Source organism: Sphaeramia orbicularis, chromosome 18 (assembly GCF_902148855.1).
Source record: "Sphaeramia orbicularis chromosome 18, fSphaOr1.1, whole genome shotgun sequence".
In the NCBI taxonomy this organism is placed as follows: Eukaryota; Metazoa; Chordata; class Actinopteri; order Kurtiformes; family Apogonidae; genus Sphaeramia; species Sphaeramia orbicularis.
In genome coordinates, this window is record NC_043974.1 from 22,345,740 (window position 1) to 22,370,765 (window position 25,026).

Sequence of the window (25,026 nt, forward strand, 5' to 3'; positions counted from 1 at the left end):
ACCATTGGACCTAACAGGAATCCTGTTAGGAAAATGATTTTTTTCTCTTAAAACCTATTTTGGGTGAGAACTATATAAAAAAATCAACTGATAAAGTCACAAAAATGTAATCAATTTTGTGAGAAGATCAAATTTTTCAAAATCAAATGAGCAAAAAAACCTGACCTGATTGAGAAAAACAGATGTCATTTTTGGATTTAGCGGTGCAAAATGGTCCTAATTCAGTTGAAAAAACCTAGACAACTTGCAAAAAACAGTTTTTTGTAACCCAGTGTAATCGGCTCCAAAATGGGTCGGACCCGACAACCGTAAATATTAAACTTGTTCAATATTTGCAACCAAAAATTGTCACGTGTGTGGGGAAAGACAACAACTCCTGAGCAGAGTCCTGTACGGGTCCACTTTTCCAAACCCACACCCACCTGTACCTGCGTACATTAGACCGCCAACCTGACCTGAACCGTAATTAAACACATTGTCAACACAGTAACTCACTTTTAAGGGCTTTATTTTTGGCTAAAACACGCCATCAATAAATCTGTAGTATGTGCTGCTCAGTGACATCTGTGGGTAGATGTAAACAGAGATGAAGCTCACTTCGAAATAAAACAAACCAGCTGTGGACCAACCAGAGTGAAATTAGATGATCATCATTAAATGTCCTGCAAATTATTTCCAATCAAAAATTTTTATTTTTTCACTTCTTGCCCACTACCCCCCCGCATTTTGTTAAATTTTACCCGTGCCCATGAAAATTCTTCTTTTTTTTCTGTTACCTGTCCCCTGATGTTTTTGCAGATTACTCGACCCGGTGCAGGACTCTGCTCCAGAGTCATGCTATGTTCCTCCTTCTTCATTTTTGTTGGATCACGTTTGATCACGCAAGATTTCTGTCTTGGAGGACTAGATTCTAGATAGAGCTGCAACCGATTAATCGACTCAAAGTGATCCAAAAAAACCCTTCAACCACAATTCTCCTAAATCAAAGCTTTGTTTCCTTCATTTCTCTGCTGTTGTGTTTCCCACGGACGCTTATTGTGACGCACAAAGAAGCTTCAATTCAGGAAAACTGCAATAGAATATCTCCTTTCAATCAATTCGATTTGATTAATTGAATCGAGACTTTTTGCATTGACTGCAAGCGCCTAGTCAATTAATCGGTTGCAGCTCTAATTCTAGATCAGTGGTGGGTCATTATGTGTGCGGTGTGCTGTGTTGAGATTATTAGAGCACAGCACACACAGTTCAATCAAAACTGTTCAATGCTTGAATTTTTATCATCATGTGTGGGGTCTGTAACAGATAAAAAATCTCCTATATGTGTACCCCACTTAAGTTAAGAATAATATTAAATTATAGATTTGTGCATTAAAATCAGTGTTTATCTTAAATATTCAGCCTGAAAACGTCCAAAATATCACCGACTATTACTGAAGTTCTGTAAAGTTTCAGCAGATGGAGAGCATTTTTAGGTTTGCTGTGATATTTGGTGTGTTTGGTCGGTCGATGAGTTGTGCAGCTGTGGAGGACTGCATCATCCCATAATAACATCCCAGTTACTCGGCTGTGTCCCCTCCCTCCTGCCACTCTTTCCTAATTCCACTTTCATTGACAGAATCTGAGGTAGACATCATGTGGTCGTTGGTGTAATGCTTTCCTCTCACACAGACCATCACTCCCCCCCCTACCCCCACCCTCTTTGCAGGTGTCCCTCCCCATTCTGTTTCATTCACAGCGCAGTGCCAAGCAAGATGACTCATCCTACGGAGTGAAAGACTCCAATCGCCTCTGTGTTCATCCCTGCACTTGGTTTCTTTCCAGTCACCCGTGCTTTCACTGTCCTTCTCCCACCGCCCCTCCATCCTTAACAACCCCACCCCCACCACCACCACCACCCGCTACCCACCACCCAGCTCCGTCTGTGAGGCACCGATCCATAGTTCGGCTCCGTCACATGCAGACGCTGATGGACAGGAGGAGTAAGTGGCTGCGACAAAGGAGCGCATGTTCTATATGCAGATAGAGCTGTCCAACAGTTACCTCATGCCACCCCACTGCCACTGTACCAGATGCTTTACTATCAGAGCCTGGACACAAGAGCCACACACTGCTGTCACACTGTCACATTCCACCACAAAATTCATATAATTACAAAACCGGATGGGATTGGCAGTGTAAGAATTTCAATTTAACTGAGTTCCCAAATTTTTCATTTTCATGGAACTACTTGCTGCACATTATAAGTGATGACAGGCTACCATATTTCAGGAAATATTTTTTTTTCCTATTGAAATCATTAAATTATGAGCTAAAAATATTTTTTTCTAATCATATTAGTGGGCAAGGGAACATTATTTATTAACATTTAGGCAATGCAATGTGTTCAAGATAAATAAAAGGAGCATCCAGATGGAAATAGAGAACAGAATAGGAAAAAAATAATAAGAATAATTAGAATACAGTACAACTGTGGTTCTCAAACTTTTTACAGTGGAGTACTTTTTTAGCCAAGTACCCCCAACTCTCGCTTCAGCATTTTTGATTGAAAAAAATCAGGCAAAATTTGTTCCTGTGCCAAATATTTTCAAAGCTTTGTCAACAAACAATAAATATTTTACTGAAATATATAAAAAAAAATAACAAAATTCTTTTAAAGCAAATTGTGTGTGCAAAATATAAACTGAAAAGTGCCCTCTATTATTGATAAGAAAAATAAATAAATTGGTCATTAATTAATAAATGAACCTTTCATGAGGAAAAAATAATTACTTAGCTACTCAAATAAACTCATTTTGAATAATATTACATAGAAATGTTCTTAAAATGTTACCAAAGCTTAAACAAGATGATTGACAATGAAACGATTATATGAATGTATCTCTTGTGTTTTATATTTCAGCATTAATTCTCATTATTTATTTTGGATTCAGCACATGATTTATTTGATGTGTTTTTCCCAAAAAAAATCCCCCACTTTGGGACCCTGTACAGTACAAGATAAATAAAGCAATAATAGAAAAATATACAAAATCCATACTAAGATGATTAAAACATATACATTCCTCCAAACTTATATAATAAGAAGAATTAAAGTTCATTCATAGCCACGTGAAAAGAGAAATGTTTCGAGCCTGGATATAAAAATGTCCAAATTCAGAGCAAGTCTACGCTCTACTGTTCGGTTGTTCCAGTTGTTTGGAGCATAACAGCAAAATATTTCTTCATGTTTAGTCTGAACTCTGGGTTCAACTAGACCTGAGTCACTTTATATTCATTAAACATATCCCAGATGCACCCTGGGTCTAAAGGATTCAATGATCTGCAGACTAGTAGCAGCACTTTAAAATGTATTCTGTCACAAAGTGGAAACTGGTGTTCAGATTTCAGAACTAGTACAATGTGTTCTGTTCTCTTTGTCCTGGTTCTGGATGAGCTGCAGCTGTTTAATGCTGTTTTCTGATTTAGTCAGAGGAGCATTACGGTAATCGACTCTACTGGACATGAAGGTGTGGATGAGCTTCTTTTGGTCTTTTTGGGACATAAACTCTTAACTTTCCTTGTATCTTTAAGTTGGTAAAAAGCTGTTTTGGTGAAACTTTTTGATATTCGTGCTGAAGGTCTGATCTGAGTCCATTAACAGGTGGAGATGCAACTTGTTTGCTGGTACTAACCCTCCTATCATTATTGCTACACAAAATTCTACATTTTGTACTTGTTATTAAAGGGGTCATACTTTGCTAAACCCAATTTTATTAGTCTTTGGTACATTTATTAGTCGTTGGTACATTTACAAATACACAAAGTATTTAGACCCGAATAGTTCAAAAAGTTTGCATTTGAACCCTCCAGGTGCTGCACAGCTATTTTTATATTCATTTGGGCAAAAATCAAGTAGATTTCTACAACCCGTTTTAATTCCTTCTTAATTTGTTACGTCTATAACTAGTTACGTCACAACATTTGCACATATAAGGTCAAGAATTTTGATGAACATTTCTCTGAGTACACCGTAAATGTTTATCAGCAGCAGCGGTTGTAGTCCATACTGAAAATATGTCCAAAGTTCGAGCCAATTACCTAAACTGTTCACTTGTTGGTTGGACGGGACAGTATGGTGGCCCAGAGGTGCAACAGCCCAAAAATTTATCCACTAAGCCAAAAAATTATCCGCTATAAGAAAAAAAAGAGAACAGCCCAAAAACTTGTCCACATTAAGAAAAAAAAGAACAGCCCAAAAAATTATCCACTATAAGAAAAAAAATAAAAAATAAAACATCATCCACCTTTCCAGTTAACGGGGCGCTGTTTACCTGAAAGGACTCTTGCTTTAAAATTAAGGCCACCACAAAAAATAAAAGCATAGGATGAAAATTTTAAAGGCCTTCAGCTAATGTGGCTAATGCTAAGGAAGTAACCCATCAGAAGTTATTTTAAAAAACATTTACATTAATATAGATTGCAAAGCGGTTAAACGATTAAATAAGGTTTCCGTGTCTGCTTAAGGTGGGGCCTGGGTATTAAATGAATAAGGTTAGGGTTAGGGTATGGTTGGGGTTAGTTTTCATTGGTAAATGGCCCTTGTGTGCACTATATCAATCAGACAACTGCAGCTGATCCAGAATGCTGCTGCTCCAGTCCTCACTAAGACCAAGAGCAGTGGACCACATCAGTCCAGTTCTCAGGTCTCTACACTGGTTCCCTGTCTCTCAGAGAATAAACTTTAAAATTCTCTTGCAAGCATATAAAGCACTGAATGGTTTAGGCCCAAAATACATCAGAGACCTTCTAGTCCAGTATGAACCATCCAGACCACTCAGGTAATCTGGTGCAGGTCTGCTCTGTGTTCCAAAAGTCAGAACTAAACATGGAGAATCAGCGTTCAGTTTCTATCCTCTGTGTATCTGGAACAAACTACCAGAAAATATCAGGTCTGCTGAGAGTCTGAGTTCTTTTAAGTCAAGGTTAAAGACTCACCTGTTCACTGCTGCCTTTGACTAAAAGGCTTTTGACCTTTTAAATTTTATATTCTCTTTCCAAACTCTGCACTACAACTCTTACTTTAATATGTGTGTGTTTTTATAGTTTTGGATTTTATGTGTTGTTTTCTTACTTGCTGTTTTTAATCACCTTTTACATGTTTCTTTTATAACACTGGGCTACAAAAAAATATTTTTTGCAAGTTGTCTAGGTTTTTTCAAATGAATTAGGACCATTTTGCACTAAATCTAAAAATGACATCTGTTTTTCTAAATCAGGTCAGGTTTTTTTTGCTAATATGATTTTGAAAAATTTGATCTTCTCACAAAATTGATTACATTTTTGTGACTTTATCAGTTGATTTTTTATATACAGGGTGGGGAAGCAAAATTTACAATGAACATTTAGTTGTTTTTTCTCAGCAGGCACTATGTCAATTGTTTTGAAACCAAACATATATTGATGTCATAATCATACCTAACACTATTATCCATACCTTTTCAGAAACTTTTGCCCATATGAGTAATCAGGAAAGCAAACGTCAAAGAGTGTGTGATTTGCTGAATGCACTCGTCACACCAAAGGAGATTTTAAAAATAGTTGGAGTGTCCATAAAGACTGTTTATAATGGAAAGAAGAGAATGACTATGAGCAAAACTATTACGAGAAAGTCTGGAAGTGGAGGAAGCAACAAAAAACGTACCAAAGCTTTTATTAAAGCTCTCAAATCCAAAATCCTAAAGGATCCAACCAAATCCATGAGAAAAATGGCAATTGAACTTGAGGCAGACAACAAGACCATTAGAAATGCAGTAAAATATGATTTCAAGTTAAAATCTTACACAAGAACACCAAAACACTTGTTGACAACAGCAACAAATCCAACTTGAGCAATTTTTGGGAATCATGTTTATGGCCGCCTTCTAGCCCAGATCTAAACCCTCTGGATTATGCTGTTTGGGCCGTTTTAGAACATGCTACCAATAGAACATCACACAGCAATGTTGACTTTCTTAAAGATACAATTAAAGAAGAATGGGAGAAGTTGTCACCCGAATATTTGAGGAACACTTGCGCAAGTTTCAGGAAGCGTGTGAAGGCAGTTATTGAGAAAGAAGGAAGACACATAGAATAAAAACATTTTCTATTATGTCAATTTTCTTGTGGCAAATAAATTCTCATGACTTTCAATAAACTAATTGGTCATACACTGTCTTTCAATCCCTGCCTCAAAATATTGTAAATTTTGCTTCCCCACCCTGTAGTTCTCACCCAAAATAGGTTTTAAGAGAAAAAAAATAATTTTCTAACAGGATTCCTGTTAGGTACAATGGTGTATTCACCGCAGATGTAGCAGATTATTTTTGCAAGATCTTCTAGTCAAAGCCATTTCATGCACCTGTAATACTAAAAAAAAACATTAATCATAAATTGGCAAAAGTAAAATCTTCAGAACTTGTTTATTGCAAGAAATATGAAAGAATTTTGAATCATATGATGTGAAAATGCCCATAAATAAAAGCAAAAATGTTAAAAAGCCAATACGTAGCATAGTTCAGAAAGTTGACCTGACTGAGCAAAATTAATGTGATGTAATGTTTTAAATGTGTTTCTTTTTCCCTGTCGTTGCATTTCAATGTCCTGTGTGAAGCACCTTGAATTGCCTTGTTGCTGAAATGTGCTATACAAATAAACTTGCCTTGCCTTGCCTTATATGAAGGTTTGTTGCTAAGCTAATGCTAACGCAAAAAGTTGACTGTATCAACAAAAAAAAAACACATATGTGGGCAGAAAATAAATGATAGTATTTCTCTTTATCTGGACACGTATATACTGCGCATGCATAAAGAGTACTGCTGCCATGTTACTGTGTACACACAAGTACATACAGTACAAAGCATGGGTGTGAACAGTGTTCTGCACTTAGGATGTCAGATCTCTGCGGTTACACTGTGTGTGTGTGTGTGTGTGTGTGCGTGCGTGCGTGCGTGCGTGTGTGTGTGTGTGTGTGTGTGTGAGTGAAACAGAGGGAATTTCTAATACTAGGTTTGTTGCAGACTTTGTGTACAGTAATTCCAGTGTATGTTTGTTCTGGAAGAGTGCTTTTTGTTGTAAGTACAGGTTCTTATGATGGATTGCCCATAAACAACAACACACATGGATACACTATATAAACGCACACACATACACCGACATGCACTATCTCTCTCTTCCATCTTTTCTTTTGTGCTGTTTTAATAACCTAAGTTCACACCAGTGCCCCTACATAAAAAGTAATATTAGATTCAGAGTATTACTCCATTTCATACCTCCATATTCTTCTTCCTCCTCGCTCCCTTCATCTGTTTCCATTATCTCTCCCTGGAGTACTCTACTTCTCTTCCAATCAGGCTGTTTTCACCTCGTTTCCCTCCCTCCACAGCCAAAAAAAAAAAAAAAAACCTGCATGGAAAAATAGATTACCTGGCTTTTTACATTATTCCTGAAACATATTTCTTGGAGCCCAAATCGACACTCTGCAGGAGGAGCTACTGTGTTTCCACTAGAGTGTATGTTTAGCATCTGCAAATACAGGAGACAAATTCATGGAAAAATCTAAATTAGTATCTGAGTAAGGTTTTTTTTGGTCCTATTACCAGACTCCAGAACAGCTTCAGTTCACATTCATTCAATAATTGAATTCTACTGGAGAGACTAAACACCAAACAGTGGTTTTAATATGCTGTTTAACACAAAACCGCTCCCTAGAAGAGGAATTCTTGTATCTCCATGGGAACCTCTTATCTAAATAAAGGATAAATGAAATATAAAAAAAATCATTTTCCATACGTGTTTGAGAAACAATATGATCTTAGTGACCATGACACCAAACCATATCAATTACATCATTTTAACATTCAAACTATTCAGTGCCCTTAGAATATATAAAAGTGATGAACTCAGGTTTTTGAGGTATAATATTAAAGGTTTGAGTATCATCAGTATCAGATTGATCCACATTTGTATTTAGTGTTTTAAATTAAGCTGCAGAGACGATTTGTTTTAATTTACAAGATATTTAAATGACCCTAGTGTGACTCCATATCGTTAACAACATTAAACCCATCTTTCAGAAAACATGGTTTATTCCATAAACAGAAGCTTGAAAAGTATTGACAGGTAGGTGAGCTTTCAAATGCACCTGTTGAACACATGAAACATTACTGTTATTAGTGATGCACCACTCAGCTAAAATTTACTTAGGGGGTCAAATGAGTGGCCATTTTTGTCAAAAAAAAAAAAGTTGTAAGAAATACATAGAACTGTGTTGAAATAATGCTAATACATTTGTGCACAGACTACTGATATTATTTGACAGTGGAAGCTCTATTTTCAGAAATATTGGATTTTGAATAGCACGTGTATGTGAAAACTTTTTCTGGTGGACGGACGTGACATTACCCATGATGATCTGGTCAGTACCAGTACTTTATTAGTAATAAACTTATATACTTACTATTGCTAATTCTCCTCTTATTCATAAATGTTAGTATTGTGGATCTAAAACAATAACAGCTGACACAAAAACACTGAATGTGGCAGTGGACAGATGTGACATGGTTGTTACAGATCCCATCATATTGATGCTCAGCAGCCATGTCACCGTTTCCACAAATGATCCCTGTGCAAAAACTAGGATCAGAATAATTTTTTGTATAGTTTATCAACATACTAAAGAGTAAATAACAATACAGAATTGTTATTTCTTTATAAAAATGCTTATTATTAGAAAACTGTTGATTTAAAAAGTGACGTGTGACATTCTTTATGTATGTATTGGCGTAACATAAGCAGGATGGATCAGCACCATACTCCATATTGAACCTGTAAAAATAAAACATGTGATATGTAGTATATAATCTTGTAAGAAAAATTGGGGAATCTAAAAGAATAGAATATTTGTTTTTCAGGTAAATTCAGTTAAAATATAACTTGGCCATTTGTGACATGAAAATATAGCATTAATTGTGATGAAATTGTACATTTTTGACCTGAAAACATAGTTCATATGACCATCAACATGTTGCAACAGAACTGAAATCCTGTACATTTGCATAGCTTGTATTTACCAACACAAAGTTCCTTTGGGGATTCACTTATATTGATTTCTTATGCACAAAGACATAAATAAGACCTCTAAGCAGATTTTAGCCGAAATACATCTGTATATAATATGTATCAACCGTTGGTATATAAGATGTCATTCTACTAGTGGTAGTTATCTACTGTATATTCATGCGCTGTGTTATATTAATCACAGTTAAATATAATTCAATTTTAATATTAATTGTGTTTCATTTTACATGAGCAAACAGACTCAGGAAAGAAGGGAATATATATGCACTTAACGTGTTTGTCGCGAGCTGTTAGCTGAAGTGTTGGCAGAATACTAACGTATGCTTCGCATTATTGTGGTATTTTAAGCTGGAAGTGCTTCGGTGAAAAGTAATCTCCTTCCTGCAGTGTGTATAATTCTTTATGTTCTGTCTTGGGGGGTTTTTGTACTCAAATTTCCATCCAGAGGGCCAACGTGCTGTTTAGCAACTTCCATCTTCATGGGTTGGTTCTGCTGCCTGTCACTATGAGATCAACTGCCCATTTGTGCATGTGCAACGGTAACTCTACTTGGACAAACTGCCTGAAATGGATTGGCAGAGACGTTCAGAGTCACTGTACACATTAAAATGTTTAGTCAGATTAATCATGATGATGGATTAATCTGTGTTAATGCGTTAATTTTGACTGCCCTAATACATACATATATATATATATATATATATATATATATATATATATATATATATATATATATATATATATGTACGTAATAAAGATTTCTTTGTGTCTTTGGGACAAAAGATGTTGGAAAATAACAACATAGCTAAATAAAATAAACAATGAGAAAAATACTGACCCTGACTATCAGCCAAATCATCCACAACTGGTGCATTTTTTCATTTTATTTATTTATTTAGACAGGGACAATGCACAATATACACTAAAGAAGAGAAAGAGAAGAGATGTAGTGTACCAGGTTCTAGTACTAACGCTAATTTCTACCTGTAGTCCCTGGGCAGGCTGATGTTATCATTAAAAAAACAAACATTAAAAAAAAAAAAAAAAAACATTAAAAAACTGTTAAAAAAAAAAAAAAAAAAAAAAAAAAAGCCTTTCTCTCACTATTACCCTAATATTTGATGAATTTACACTTGAACCTCTAACACACTAAGTAGATGATCCAAATAAAGTGCCTCTTAGAAAAACTTAGTGTTTCTAGAATAATTCATATTTGAGTTTATATATTTGGCAAAAGAGAACCAGGGAATAACAAACTCACAGGATAAATATCTATTTAGAATATTGTCGGTGGCAGGTAAAAAAAGCCATCAGCTGAACAATGCCTTAACAGCTCATCTTCAATCGACATTTTACTAAATTCAATCAGTGAATCTAAATTATTTCACAGTTTTCAAATTTACTCAATAAATACAAGTGTAAACATACATCTTTGAGTAAATTGAGTAGAGCATAATTAAATTTATTACAGTGCAGTCATTCCTAAGATAAAAGAATGTTTAGATCTAATTAATTGCTTTGATTAAATTCAAATTAATGCACTGATCAATGTAGACGATTATTGCTCAATTATAAATCACTGAAATGTAAAATTGAATACATTTTTACAAGTACTATTTACTATTTATTAAGAAGTTTTTCTTTTTTGTATCAAATCAATATTTTTGTTTAGTTTTTAATGAATTCCATTGTGTTTAGCATTCCAATCTACTCATATTAAGTGGATAACTATTAAGGGCTTCATTTAATTAACATTTACTCAATACCAAACAGAGTGAAACTTAATTAATAATATTGCTTGTAATGTGTTGCCTTAATTTTATTAAGTAGAAAGGCGGTATCTTTTTTTACAGTGCGGGAAGGGGTTAAAAAAGGATGCACTAAAAATGGAGGATTGGGTAGAAGTTATATTATAGGTAACATGTATATATACAGGATGGAGAAGCTGACTTTCTGTGTTCGACTTGAATCAGATACATTCACTAATTATTGGAAAAACTGCGTTGATTTTGTAACATCATTAAGAACTGATTTTACCCGATAAGGGCAATGTACGTATGCACAAATATAAACCCTTTGTTCATGTTATACACTTAAAGTGCTGGATGTTAATCTCCTACAGGGTAAAAGGATTTCTGAAAGAATGGAAGAAAAAAGATGGAAGAACAATACTTATTATTTCTCATTGACTCTATTTTAGGTTTCTGTGTATATTTTTGTTATTTCTCTTTGCTCCCTTGTATTTCTTTGCATTTTTTGGGGTGTTTTTCTTTACATAGAAGTTATATAGCTACATAATGTAAAATGCTGATAAGGTAATGCTGTCTGGAAATAATGGTCTGCTGGTCCCAGACTGTGGAACGACCTGCCTCTGCATATCAGAAAGGCTTCCTCCTTGCCTGTTTTTAAATCTCTTCTTAAAATCCACCTGTTCTCCTTTGCCGTTTAACAATCGTGCAATGTTGACATTTTGTTTCTGTTTTTATGTTTGAACTTGTTTTATTTTATTTGACTTGATTTTAAAGTTTTTAATGCTTTTATTAATTTGTATTGTCCTTTTATTATTATTTACAGCACTTTGGTCCCCTGTTGTTATTTTAACCCTTTCATGCATACTGGTCACTACAGTGGACAGTTATTCTAAAGCTGTTCACATGTGAGGTATTTCAGACATTTTGAAACCATTTTGAAGAGGGTCATTTTAGAACCACCGGTACAAAAAATCGTAAGGGTGCGGTATGAAAACAAATGAGATTTTGGTCCAAAATTTTTTTTGCTTAAAAATACTTCTAAACAATTCCAAAGGCATCAATTAGTCACCTGTGAGGTATTTCAGACATTTTGAAACCATTTTGAAACCATTTTGAAAAGGGTCATTTTAGACCACCGGTACAAAAAATTGTAAGGGTGTGGTATGAAAAAAAAGAGAGATTTTGGTCCAAAATTTTATTTGCTTAAAAATACTTCTAAACAATCCCAAAGGCATCAATTAGTCACATGTGAGGTATTTCAGACATTTTGAAAGCATTTTAAAGAGGGTAATTTTCGACCACCAGTACAAAAAATCGTAAGGGCGCGGTATGAAAAAAAAAAAAAAGATTTTGGTCCAAAAATCGTAAGTATGAAACAAAAATGAGATTTTGGTCCAAATTTTTTTTTGCTTTGAAATACTTCTAAACAATTCCAAAGTCATCAATTAGTCACCTGCGAGGTATTTCAGACATTTTGAAACCATTTTGAAGAGGGTCATTTTCAACCACCGGTACAAAAAATCATAAGGATGAAAAAAAATGAGATTTTGGTCCAAAATTGTTTTTGCTTAAAAATACTTCTAAACAATCTCAAAGGCATCAATTAGTGAGGTATTTCACTAGTATATTCATGGATTTTTTTTTTTTTTTTCCACACACATAGCTTTATTAAAGTTTTAAGACGCTACATATCTTTTAGCTTTATTAAAGTTTTAATAATAGCTTTATTAAAGTTTTAAGACACTACATATCTTTTCTGACATGAATTGGTAACATTATGTAGATCTCTCCTGAGCATAAACCCCGAGAATCACAAGCCCTCGCCATAGTTTTCACACAATTTATTAGTAAATACATTTTTCTGTGCGTCAAAAATTAAATGTGTGGTGTCCAGCTGAGTGGACATTTTTGCAACTTCATGAAAAATAGGTTCATAAGAATTTTTGTTTTCATTATTATTTTTTTAATTTTATTTATTTGTTTGTTTGTTTGTTTTTTGTTTTTCAGAAGAAAATTTTCAGTCGCATTGCTGTTTTCATACCTAAAGAGGAATAAAAACACTCAGGAAAAAATTTTGATTAAGGTTCTCATAATTCGTGCATGAAAGGGTTAAAGTGCTTTATAAATAAAGTTGGATTGGATTGGATAATGAAAATCATCATTTCAACAAAAAAAATATTTCTAGAATAGTTTAAAGCACAGATGTCAAACATGCGGCCCGGGGGCCAAATCAGGCCCGCCAAAGGGTCCAATCTGGCCCTTGGGATGAATTTGTGAAATGCAAAAATTACACTAAGAAATTAACAATCCTTTTAGTTCAGGTTCCACATTCAGACCAATTCAATCTCAGGTAGGTCATAATAACGTATAAATACTCACAACTCCAAATCTTTCTCTTTGTAAATGTAAATGTTTTCATGTATTTATACTAAAACAAAGTATAATATTGCAAAAAAAATATCTGAATAACCTGAACGAATATGAACAACCTGAAATGTCTTAAGAGAAGTAAGTGCAATTTTAATAATAGTCTCACCTGTTACAAAATGTTTTGTGTATTTGTAGATCCACTGTGATCTGTCAGTGGTAATGTACATGTGTAAATGATAAACTGAGGCATAATATTGGTAAAATTACACATTTTTTTTCAGTTTGTTCATACTATTCACATTGTTTGAGAGGATAGTTTGTAGATGCAAACATCTTCATAATGTAATTTTACTTTTTTCACTCTAGGACATGGAGAAAAGTTTGGAGTTGACATTATTTATATGTTATTATATTATAATTTTACTGGTTCGGCCCACTACAGATCAAATTTAGCTGAATATGGCTCCTGAACTAAAACGAGTTTGACACCCCTGGTTCAAAGTATAAGCCAACATCTAGTGACCATAAGTGGTGTGTACAACACTTTGGGATGCCTCTGCAGTGGCTTCACTTTGGAGCTGCAGTTGTTGCCCCTTGTTCGTGCCCTATGGATGGGGGCGCTGAGAGTGATCAGTCAGAACAACTTTGTATTGATCTGCACTGACCCTTCCCTCTAAAGGGGACAAGTGGACCAGAACCATGCCAGCAAAGTGCCACAGCGTAACGGAGCGGCTGGATTTCCTCACTGTAGGGGTCAAGCATTCAGCTTATGTCATCCTCATACACAAATACACTCGCTCACTTCAGGACAATGTGGTGATGGAACCATATCATCAGCAACTATGGTTAATGCACCTTCATCTGCAATACAATATCCTCCTTCATTTAACTGGTAACCGACTCTCATCAGATTCATATTTCTTTTTCCTTACATATCGTTCTAATACACATCACATTTTTTATTCCCATAGAGCAGGGGTGTCAAACATAAGGCCCGTGGGCCAAAACCAGCCCGCCACAAATTCCAATTTGGCCCATGGGATGAATATGCAAAGTGAAAAATTGACACTGAAAACATTAACAGTCAAAGATGTCAAACTCATTTTCACCCAGTTTGATCTGAAGCAGGTCAGACCAGTAAAATAATAACAGAATAACCTCTAAATCGGGCATGTCCAAAGTCCAGCCCGGGGGCCAATCACGGCCTGTGGTCAGATTTTACACGGCCCACAGCTTCGGTTTTATAATGTATTATTTATGGCCTGCTTGGACTGTTGAACAGAGTACAGGAATCATAAAAGGTTCAAAATGCAGTTTCTCCTTTCACCTCATGGTGGCAGCACCACTCTAACTCTATCTGGCCGTGAACCCTTTTCGCTAATATCTAACCATGGCGCCTGTAAATAAAAAAACGAAAGTTGACAGTGAGGGCCGCCGCTTCCAGGAGAGATGGGAATTACAATTTTTTTTCACTGAAAATCGAGGTGATTGTGTTTGCCTAATTTGTCAAGAGACTGTTGCCTTGTTTAAAGAATTCAACGTAAAGAGACACTAGCAGACAAAACATGCTAACGCATACGACAAGCTAGCAGGGAGTGAGCGTTCCGAAAAAGTGAAGCAAATTCAAGCTGCTTTAAACTCACAACAGTGACTCTTCATGTGAACCTGGGAGTTCAATGAATTCACCACCAAGGCAAGCTACCAAGTTGCCAGGTTAGTTGCCTATAACTGCTGGTGTTATGTACTTGTAGATGTGACACAAAATATTACTTCCTGAATGATTTTGTGAAAGACAAGAGTAAGAGTCATATGTTTTCATCTTAAATGTTAACAGACTTTGCATTACTGAGTAATATATGAGTAATGATTACTCATATAAGTCATGTTTAAAATGAATGTGGGGTTAAGATTTTTATCAACTTCTTGGACGTTGAAGATGCTCCACACAGTTTGTTCTATGTTATCTGACTCCAGATGTGAAAGGAAGGCAGAAATGTTTTGTTTTGTTTTTTTAATTTGTTCACACCTGAGTGGCTTAGATCTGGTTACATTGCCATTTAAAAAAATGATATTTTGACAATAAAAATAAAGTTGTTTTTAAAATTATCGCTTTTATATGTAATTTATACTGTTTAAAAAACGTCCGAAGGGACCACTGGCCCCTGTCAATCTCCACATTATCAGCTCTGGCCCTCTTTAAAAAATGTTTGGACACCCCTGCTCTAAATAAAGACAATTCCAAATTCCAAACCAAAATTTTAACAATATTCCACTGAGAGCCACTGTGATCTGTAATGCACATGTATAAATGATAAGTTTGAAGCAGAATATTCTTCAAAACTGCACTTATGCCGCATTTCCATTACGTGGAACCAGCTCGGCTCGGCTCGGCTCGACTCGGTATTCCTGGAGACCGTTTCCATTACAAGATACTACCGACTTTACAGTACCTGGTCGTCATAGCGATGTGGCGCGTTATCTCCGTGTCGTCTGCTCAGAGAGTTGCTGATAAACTCGCTCGTTGCGTGTTGTCTCGTCTGAATTTTTACGTCGGCCACCAAAGACTGAATCTCCTCGACCGACTATGGTGTAGTTTTGGGCTGTTATCGTGTGAATTAATGTACCGCTATATTTACTGTCCACTTCCGCATCTGTTTTTAGTAAAACAGCGACTCACAGAGACAACTGTCTGACCAATCAGTGGTCTGCAGTGTTTACATGTCACGTTTTAGTATCTGGTCCCCAGTCCTGGAACCTCGGCGGAGGTGATACCAAAAAAGTAGTACCGGGTACCAGATTCCAGGTCCTTTTTCGTAATGGAAACGCAAAAAGGCCGAGTCAAGTCGAGTCAAGCCGATGCCACGCAGTGGAAACGGGCCATTATTTTTCTAAAGAAATGTCAGCTTGTTCAGGTTATTCACTATTTTCTGCAAAAGGAATGTTTGTAGATGTAGACATTTTAACATTTTCACCCTTTAATTTTCGGTATCTTTACTAAAACAAAGGGGAAAATTTGAAATTGTTAACATTCATAGGCTACATTTCTATTATTTTACTACTAAATTGAGATTGACACCCCTGCTATAGAGCTATCTACAACATGACTGGATGTTAATTGTTCAGTTGTGTGGAAACATCTGCATTTGTTAAGTGTCTCCAGGGTTTCCTTTAATTTGGCACCACTACATTCACTTATATACTATTGAAGAAACAATACATGTGGAAATTTTTCGGACATGCATTAGACATCTGTATGTTCTTACTCGATCCTGAACAACCAGTATTTGAGTTACATGTGCACATTTTTTAAACATTGCAACGCCAACAGTTTTACGAGACCATACTAATGCATGCTCACACAATAGGACTTTCAGCTCCATACACTCCTCCCTCCTTCCTTTGGACACTACATTTGCTCTATGTCAATAAAGATTGGGACAACACACACACACACACACACTGACTACATCGAAGTCCTGCATCGCTCAATTATTCTCTCTACTGACATAGGTACACACTCACACACACTGCCTGAAAGTGGACATCACATTAGAAATCCATTTTACTTTGCCTTATGTCCTTTTTCATTCTTTCATATTCCTTTTGCGTGTCTGTTCGCACGTGTGTTTTTGTGCAAATGCATAATTGATTTTTGTGCGTCTGTGTAGCGCATGCTCATCTTTACATCCATTTTAAATAAAGACGCAACATGCATCTTTGTTTCGTAGTGTGTGTGCGTGCGTGTGTGTGTATTTCCTAGTACAAATACTCACACACATTTTTATTCAGTCCATGAGCTCCTGTATGTGGTGAGGAGGTGGAGGAGAAAAGGATGGACGATAGAAGATTTCGCAATCACCTCCCAGTATAGTGCATGTGCACACACACACACACACACACACACACATACATACACACAGGTATTATTCACTGGGCTTTATTAAACTAAGTGCAATAATAAATACAGGTCTGTTGCAGAATTATTCATGTGCTCTGTCCTCCTCTGGTCTGAGCGGTCCATGTAGGCGGAGAAAAGGGCACATGGAGAAAAAGGAGGCTAATCATAGAATGAGGGGAAGATGATGGAGTCGGGTTAGCCCGCAGGCGGAGATGATGACTGACAGCTCAAAGGTTATTGGTTCGGTCTGAGGTTGTCCTCTTCTGTGAGCTGAAAAATTGTGGGTGGCTCTGACGACTAAAGCCGAGTAATTTAAACACTTTAGGTTACGTTTTGAAGATTGACGCTGATATATTACTGAGACAAGAGACTAAGAAATTATGGACTTTCGGTATGCGTATACATATATTACGCTGTAGTAAGAGGCTGTAAATTAGGCTAACATTTCAACGCTTCAAAGCCCACTATGAATCAAATACCTAGTTAACAATGAGAGCCATCACACCTATCCAACAGGAGATAATAACTGCATTAACACCAGCCAAGATTAACATATGATATTTTGCATGTGTAGGTACTGTGTATTGATATAATATGTCATGACTAACGCACAGACTCTGTTCATTAAACAGTTCAGGAAAATATGATTGTGTTTCACTTTGTATTTGTGTGTGTACAATGGTGTATATGTGTGACACTGTGAATGATTTGATCTGGAAAATGGTCAAACAAGCTCCACTATGACCTGTCCAACTACTATTTTTCCCACTCAAAAAACCACTCAGGAATCAAATGGAAAACTGATAAGAAATTGGATTGGTAAATAGAATCAACAGTGGTATTTATATTGATAAAATCCTATCAATTCCCACCCCTTGTGCAAATATGTCTTATGTCCATAAGGTGTCATCTTTAATGCACATTTGTATGTTTCATGTTTACATGTTAATATTTTAATGTTTCTGCCAACAGAAAGTACATTGTGCGTGTTATTTTATTCGTTTTTTTGTTTTGTTTTTTCAAAATACAACTTGTTTAAATTATTTCAGTGTGTGTATAAGTAGTTTTTGAACATTTTGAGTACATTTCAACAATACTGTGATAATAATAATAATAATTGGTCAATAACCTTGATATGAAATTTTCATATCGTTACATCTCTACACTGCAGTGACAATGAGCCCGATTACATAAAAACCCATACTCTGATCATTATCTGATTTCTGGAGTTATCAAATTATTCAAGTGATCATGTAAACAGTATAATCTGACATGCTTAATTAGATAACAGAAGTAATCGGATTATGAGAAATCGGATTAACACACCTGGATTTCTCCTCAATACTCCGATCCCTTCCTGCGTGTACAGTCATGAAAAAAATTATTAGACCATCAAAAGTCATCAAAAACAATGGTTATGCAATCAAGTACTAACTCCTGTGTGTATCATGTGTCTAAAACAGACAGAAAAGAAAACGTGGAATGCCTAAAAGCACTGTTTTTGGCAGTACAATGCCATAGACATTGATATAAGCACTTGAGTGATTTTGGTTATTATCAAGAAAACCATGGAAAATGGCAAGATATCAGCTCTGAAATTAAACTCTTAGGAGCTATTTTTGTTGTTATCATTATATTTGTCCAAACAAATGTACCTTTAGTTGTACCAAGCATTAAAATGAACAAGAAATTGAAGAAAACAAGGGGTGGTCTAATAATTTTTTCCACAACCGTATCCAGGTTAATCGGATTTATTTAGTTCTTTAACATCTGCGCATGCGTAAAAACAATTAAAATCATAGAGAACAAAAGTTACGCAGTCAAACATGAGTGGAAGACAATAACAGGAAGTTTGAGTCTACCAGCACTACCTACGAAAGAAATACAATCATGGACTGGAGCGTCTAAACCAGGGTTTTTTGATTATCGCATTTCTGACATATGTGTAAATGCGTCATATCTGATTATCGCAATTATCCGATTACTCCCAGTTATCGGACTTTTATGTTCATGTAAACAGGCTCATTGTAAAGACAGGCAGTAGCAGGGGTGTTACGAACTAGAAAACAACAAAAATGACCTGAAAGATTGTACAATACTGATCAGAGCGCCTCATGACTATTTGCAAAAAAACTAGCGAATAGTACCATAGTCAAACCATAAGCTCTGCGCTCACCATGCTGGAGGTCTGCATGACAACATATCCATGGTTCACATCGATGCCTTCCAGTCCCTGTAGCAGCTTATGAATAGTTACAGGCTGTTTTCATAAATAAACTATAAAAGATGCTAAGGGGAAACATTTGCTGTGAGGTCATGAAATGAGGACGAGCAGTCTTGATATGCTGCTCAGGACCAGATCATCACACAGTCTTTATTGATCCCTTTGGGGGGAGCGGGGGGCCAGATTAGCTCCTCGCCACGGTCTTTGCTGTCCGGTGTCCTCACATCGAGGTCGGACATCAAGTTTGAATAAGTCGAACGAGGCTTAGGTGCGTACAGTTCTGTCATTCCCGTATCCTCAATCATCACTTACGATATGCCGTCGTTATATTCTGGGACTAAACTTTGCTTAAGTAATTTCGCTTGAAAGATACCGAGGCCATGACCAATTTTCCTTGCTAGCCTCAGATTCCCTATTCGACGATAGTAATTACACACGGCTTTAATTAATGTGGGAACGGGTAGGGAGGAGCAGGCCAAGGGGGGGGGTCTTTGAACTGTATGTGTGGAGTAGACGGTGAAAGAGGGATAGATTAATGAAGGAAGACAGAATGAGTTATTTTAGATCACAAATGTGTGTCAGAGCCACAGCCAATAATCTCTGGTGGATCCATAATATGTCAGTTTTTCTTCTGTCACCTTCTTTATCCATCTGTCCCTCCTGCCTCATCTTTTTCCAACCGTAAGTTTAATGTGTCCCTCTTTACCATTTTGTCTCTCTCCATTGGCCTCTTCATCACACACGCCCTTTGTTATCATGCCTTTGCTTTTTCTGGGGTGGTAGCATCCCTCTGGTTTCATTGAAGAAGCAAAGCAAGGGAGAGGGAAAAGAAAAAAAAACAAAAAAAAAAAAAAGCAGACGGTACAAGACAACTCCTCAGAGCTGCGTCAGCACCGGCGGACTCTGGAGAATAATAAAACCGCAGGATAATTCAACACTGACGAAGAGCTAATGAGGGGTGGAGACGAATGAGGAAGAAGGGTTGAAAAGGAGGGGGGGGGTGGCTGGTTACAGGTGGTCCGTCATTCAGGTGAGACCACTCCGTAAAAGTTGTTGTAAGAGTGTAAAACCAATTATTTACACATCCTATAGAGAGCAATAACAGTCCAGGTACAATAGATGCCCTGGTCTGCTTTTTGTGCAACCACTGGATTCAGTTTCAGCTTCTAAATGTTAAATATATGAATTAAATTTCCACTTAATAGCATGTCACGTCAAGGAAAAAAATGGATTTTGTGGAGGGAGTAACAACACTGACTCCCTGAGCAATGACCAAAATTTTAATATTGGTAATTTCATATAAAATAATCTATAATAATAGTGTTTTGCAATTTCTATTTAATGTTACATTTTTACATTAGACAATTTTTTTTTTTTTAAATATATTTTTCTCCTTTTGTTTGTATCCCAGCTGCAAATTTTCAATTAAGCCTCTAACAAATATATCAAATACTATGATTAACTTTAATAATAATATTTGTTCATACTCATATATGTAAATACACTATTAACTTTAATAATATTTGTTTAGACTCATATACTGTATGTAAATACACTATTAACTTTAATATTTGTTCAGACTCACATATGTAAATGCACTATTAACTTTAATAATAATATTTGTTCAGACTCATATATGTAAATACACTATTAACTTTAATATTTGTTCAGACTCACATATGTAAATGCACTATTAACGTTAATAATAATATTTGATCAGACTCATATATGTAAATACACTATTAACTTTAATAATAATATTTGTTCAGACTCATATATGTAAATACACTATTAACTTTAATATTTGTTCAGACTCACATATGTAAATGCACTATTAACGTTAATAATAATATTTGATCAGACTCATATATGTAAATGCACTATTAACTTTAATAATAATATTTGTTCAGACTCATATATGTAAATACACTATTAACTTTAATAATAATATTTGTTCAGACTCATATATATAAATGCACTATTAACTTTAATAATATTTGTTCAGACTCATATATATAAATGCACTATTAACTTTAATAATAATATTTGTTCAGACTCATATATGTAAATACACTATTAACTTTAATAATAATATTTGTTCAGACTCATATATGTAAATGCACTATTAACTTTAATAATATTTGTTCAGACTCATATATATAAATGCACTATTAACTTTAATAATAATATTTGGACAGCTGATTTTCACTCAGACATGTTAGTGCAGATCAGGTTTATCAAGAACAGTGAAGTTACAGTAACAGTATGAATTGCAGTATCTGGGATGGTGCATGCACTGCAAAAATCTAAATCTTACCAAGTGTATTTTTCTTATTTCTAATCAAAATATCTCATCACACTTAAAATAAGCCAGAAATACCTATATAGTAACTTTTTTTTTTTTCTTAATTCAAGCAAAAAAATCTGCCAGTGGAACAAGAGAAAATTATCTTGGTAAGATTACTTGAGATCAGATTTTGCAGATCTATTAATCTATAAATCAGTTCTTTTATCTCACTGAAAAGTTACTCTTAAGGTGATTCTGTCTGATTTTAAGTGTGATGAGATATTTGGACTAGAAATAAGAAAAATACACTTAGTCAGATTTAGATTTTTGCAGTGTAAGTGTTCACTGTGTTCACTGATATGGAACTAAAACAACAAAATCCATGAATATACAAGAGAACAGCTGTCCACTGTAGAGACCACTGTGCATGAAAGGGTTAAAATATCCTTAACTTTTTGTTTGTAATGTTTATTATTGTATCTATGACACAGACTGGAGCTACTGTTCAGTAAAACCAGACCCTCCCTCACAAATAAGACACATAACAGTATGGAAATAAAATGTACTGCTTACCTGGTCCTTTCACAGCCTCCACGAATATAGTCCAGTTTCTTTCTTTGTAAACATCCATAATTTGTTTGTAAACTTCACTGTTTGAACTTGAATATTATTACATGTCACCATTAACATCACTGACACAACACGCAGCGGCCTCGAGCTCACCGCCATGACTTAAACGGACATGCGCAGTAGCACAACGCATTCTAAAGGATTATTACCTTCAGGGCTGTTTGTTGTATCAGATACCGGAATCGTTTTAACTATAAAATGGGTATTTTTGGTAAACCAACAACTTTAGCAAACTTAGCAATGCTAGGATATTAGCTACATCCAATTGACTTTTTCCAAAATGTTGATTCTCTGTCAGTTCACCTGATGTACAGCAGTGGTGACTTCTGATTGGCCGCCACCTGCTGGATGGGAGTGGTACTACACTTACCACAACAGCTGTTTTTTTGTTGACATTCTTAGACAGGTGGTAATAAAATAAAATAAAATAAAATAGAAAAGATTAGAATGGCTGTAGTCAACATCTAATATCATTAATATCATCTAGTATAACTTATGTATTAAAACTCTTGAAAGAGTCAGTCATTGTATATAAGTTTGGGGGATGTTTTCAATTTCTTTCTATTGTTTTTTTTTTTTTTTTTTTTAATGCAATATTCTTCCCTTTGTTCACCTAATGTACAGCAGCAGTGACTTCTGATTGACCGCCAACTGCAGGATTGGAGGGGTACTATACTCATCACAAAAGATGTTTTTTGTTGACATATTTGGGCAGGTGGTAAAAAATAAATAAATTAAATAAATAAATAAATAAATAAAAATGAAAAAGATTAGAATGGTTGTGGTCAACATCTAATATCATTAATATCATCTAATATCACTTATGTATTAAAACTCTTGAAAAAGTCAGTCATTGTATATAAGTTTGGGGGTTGTTTCAATTTCTTTCAATTGTTTTTTTTTTTTATGCAATATTCTTCCCTTTGTTCACCTAATGTACAGCAGCAGTGACTTCTGATTGACCGCCACCTGCTGGATTGGAGTGGTACTACACTTACCACAATAGACGTTTTTTGTTGACATATTTGGGCAGGTGGTATTAATTAATTAATTAATTAATAAGAAAAAGATTAGAATGGTTGTAGTCAACATCTAATATCATTAATATCATCGAATATCACTTATGTATCAAAACTCCTGAAAAAGTTAGTCATTGTATATAAGTTTGGGGGATGTTTCAATTTCTTTCCATTGTTTTTTTGTTTTTGTTTTTTTTATGCAATATTCTTCCCTTTGTTCACCCAATGTACAGCAGCAGTGACTTCTGACTGTCCGCCACCTGCTGGATTTGAGGGGTACTACACTTATCACAACAGCTGTTTTTTTGTTGACATTTTTGGGCAGGTGGTAAAAATAAATAAATAAATAAATAAAGATTTAAAAATCTAACAATGGTTGTAGTCAACATCTAATCTCATTAATATCATCTAATATCACTCATGTATTAAAATTCAATTTCTTTCCTTTTTTTTATGCAATATTCTTCCCTTTGTTCACTTAATGTACAGCAGCAGTGACTTCTGATTGACCACCACCTGCTGGATTGGAGGGGTACTACGCTTATCACAACAGCTGTTTTTTTTGTTGTTGACATTTTTGGGCAGGTGGTAAAAATAAAGAAAGAAAGAAATAAAGAAATAAAGAAATAAATAAGAAAAAGATTAGAATGGTTGTAGTCAACATCTAATATCATTAATATCATCGAATATCACTTATGTATCAAAACTCCTGAAAAAGTTAGTCATTGTATATAAGTTTGGGGGTTGCTTCGATTTCTTTCCATTGTTTTTTTTTGTTTGTTTGTTTTTTTAAATGCAATATTATTCCCTTTGTTCACCTAATGTACAGCAGCAGTGATTTCTGATTGACCGCCACCTGCTGGATTGGAGTGGTACTACACTTACCACAACAGATGTTTTTTGTTGACATATTTGGGCAGGTAGTAAAATAAATAAAATAAATAAATAAATAAAAAGATTAGAATGGTTGTAGTCCACATCTAATATCATTAATATCATCTAAATCACTTATGTATTAAAAATACTGAAAGAGTTAGTCACTATATAGAAGTTTGGGGTTTCTTTCAATTTCTTTCCATTGTTTTGTTGTTTTTTTTGCAACATTCTTCCCTTTGTTGGGTTACGGTGATCGGCTCTATGGCTACACCTGAACAGCACCTGAAGAATTTAGATATGGTTTACTCTTATGCTTTCTGTTTTATTACAGGCTGTGGTTGTGCATGTTTATCACCGTACTTTGTCTGCCTGTTCTATATGTCTGCAGACTCTCACATTCACTGGCATTTATTTATTTATAGCTGCGGCCTTGAGCTACTTCCGTTTTGTCTTTGTACATACATGTGTGAAACCCCAAAGCAATACGGTCTGTGTTCTCATATAAATGTTGGATCAGAGTCAGAGTAGAGTTGGGTGAAGTAGATTTTTAGTATGTTGCCCCTTCTCCCTAAAATGATGTAGCCTACAGAAGGACCTGAAACTGTCAATATTTAAGTCTGTTTTACCAGATCTGAAAAATAATACTCCCGATCAATGTAACTGCTTTTAAATTCGCACCGATAGTCTTGAACTCATACTATATTAACCTTGATCTTTTATTGTGTATAGCAAGATAGTGTATTAATTGATTCATGTTGAATGAAAGTCGTTTGATGCTTATAAAAAAAAGTCTTAACATTAATTTTCCAATATTAAGGCCTTAGTTATCCTTAAAAAAAATAATAACACTGGAAAGTCAGAAAAATTCCACAGCCAGA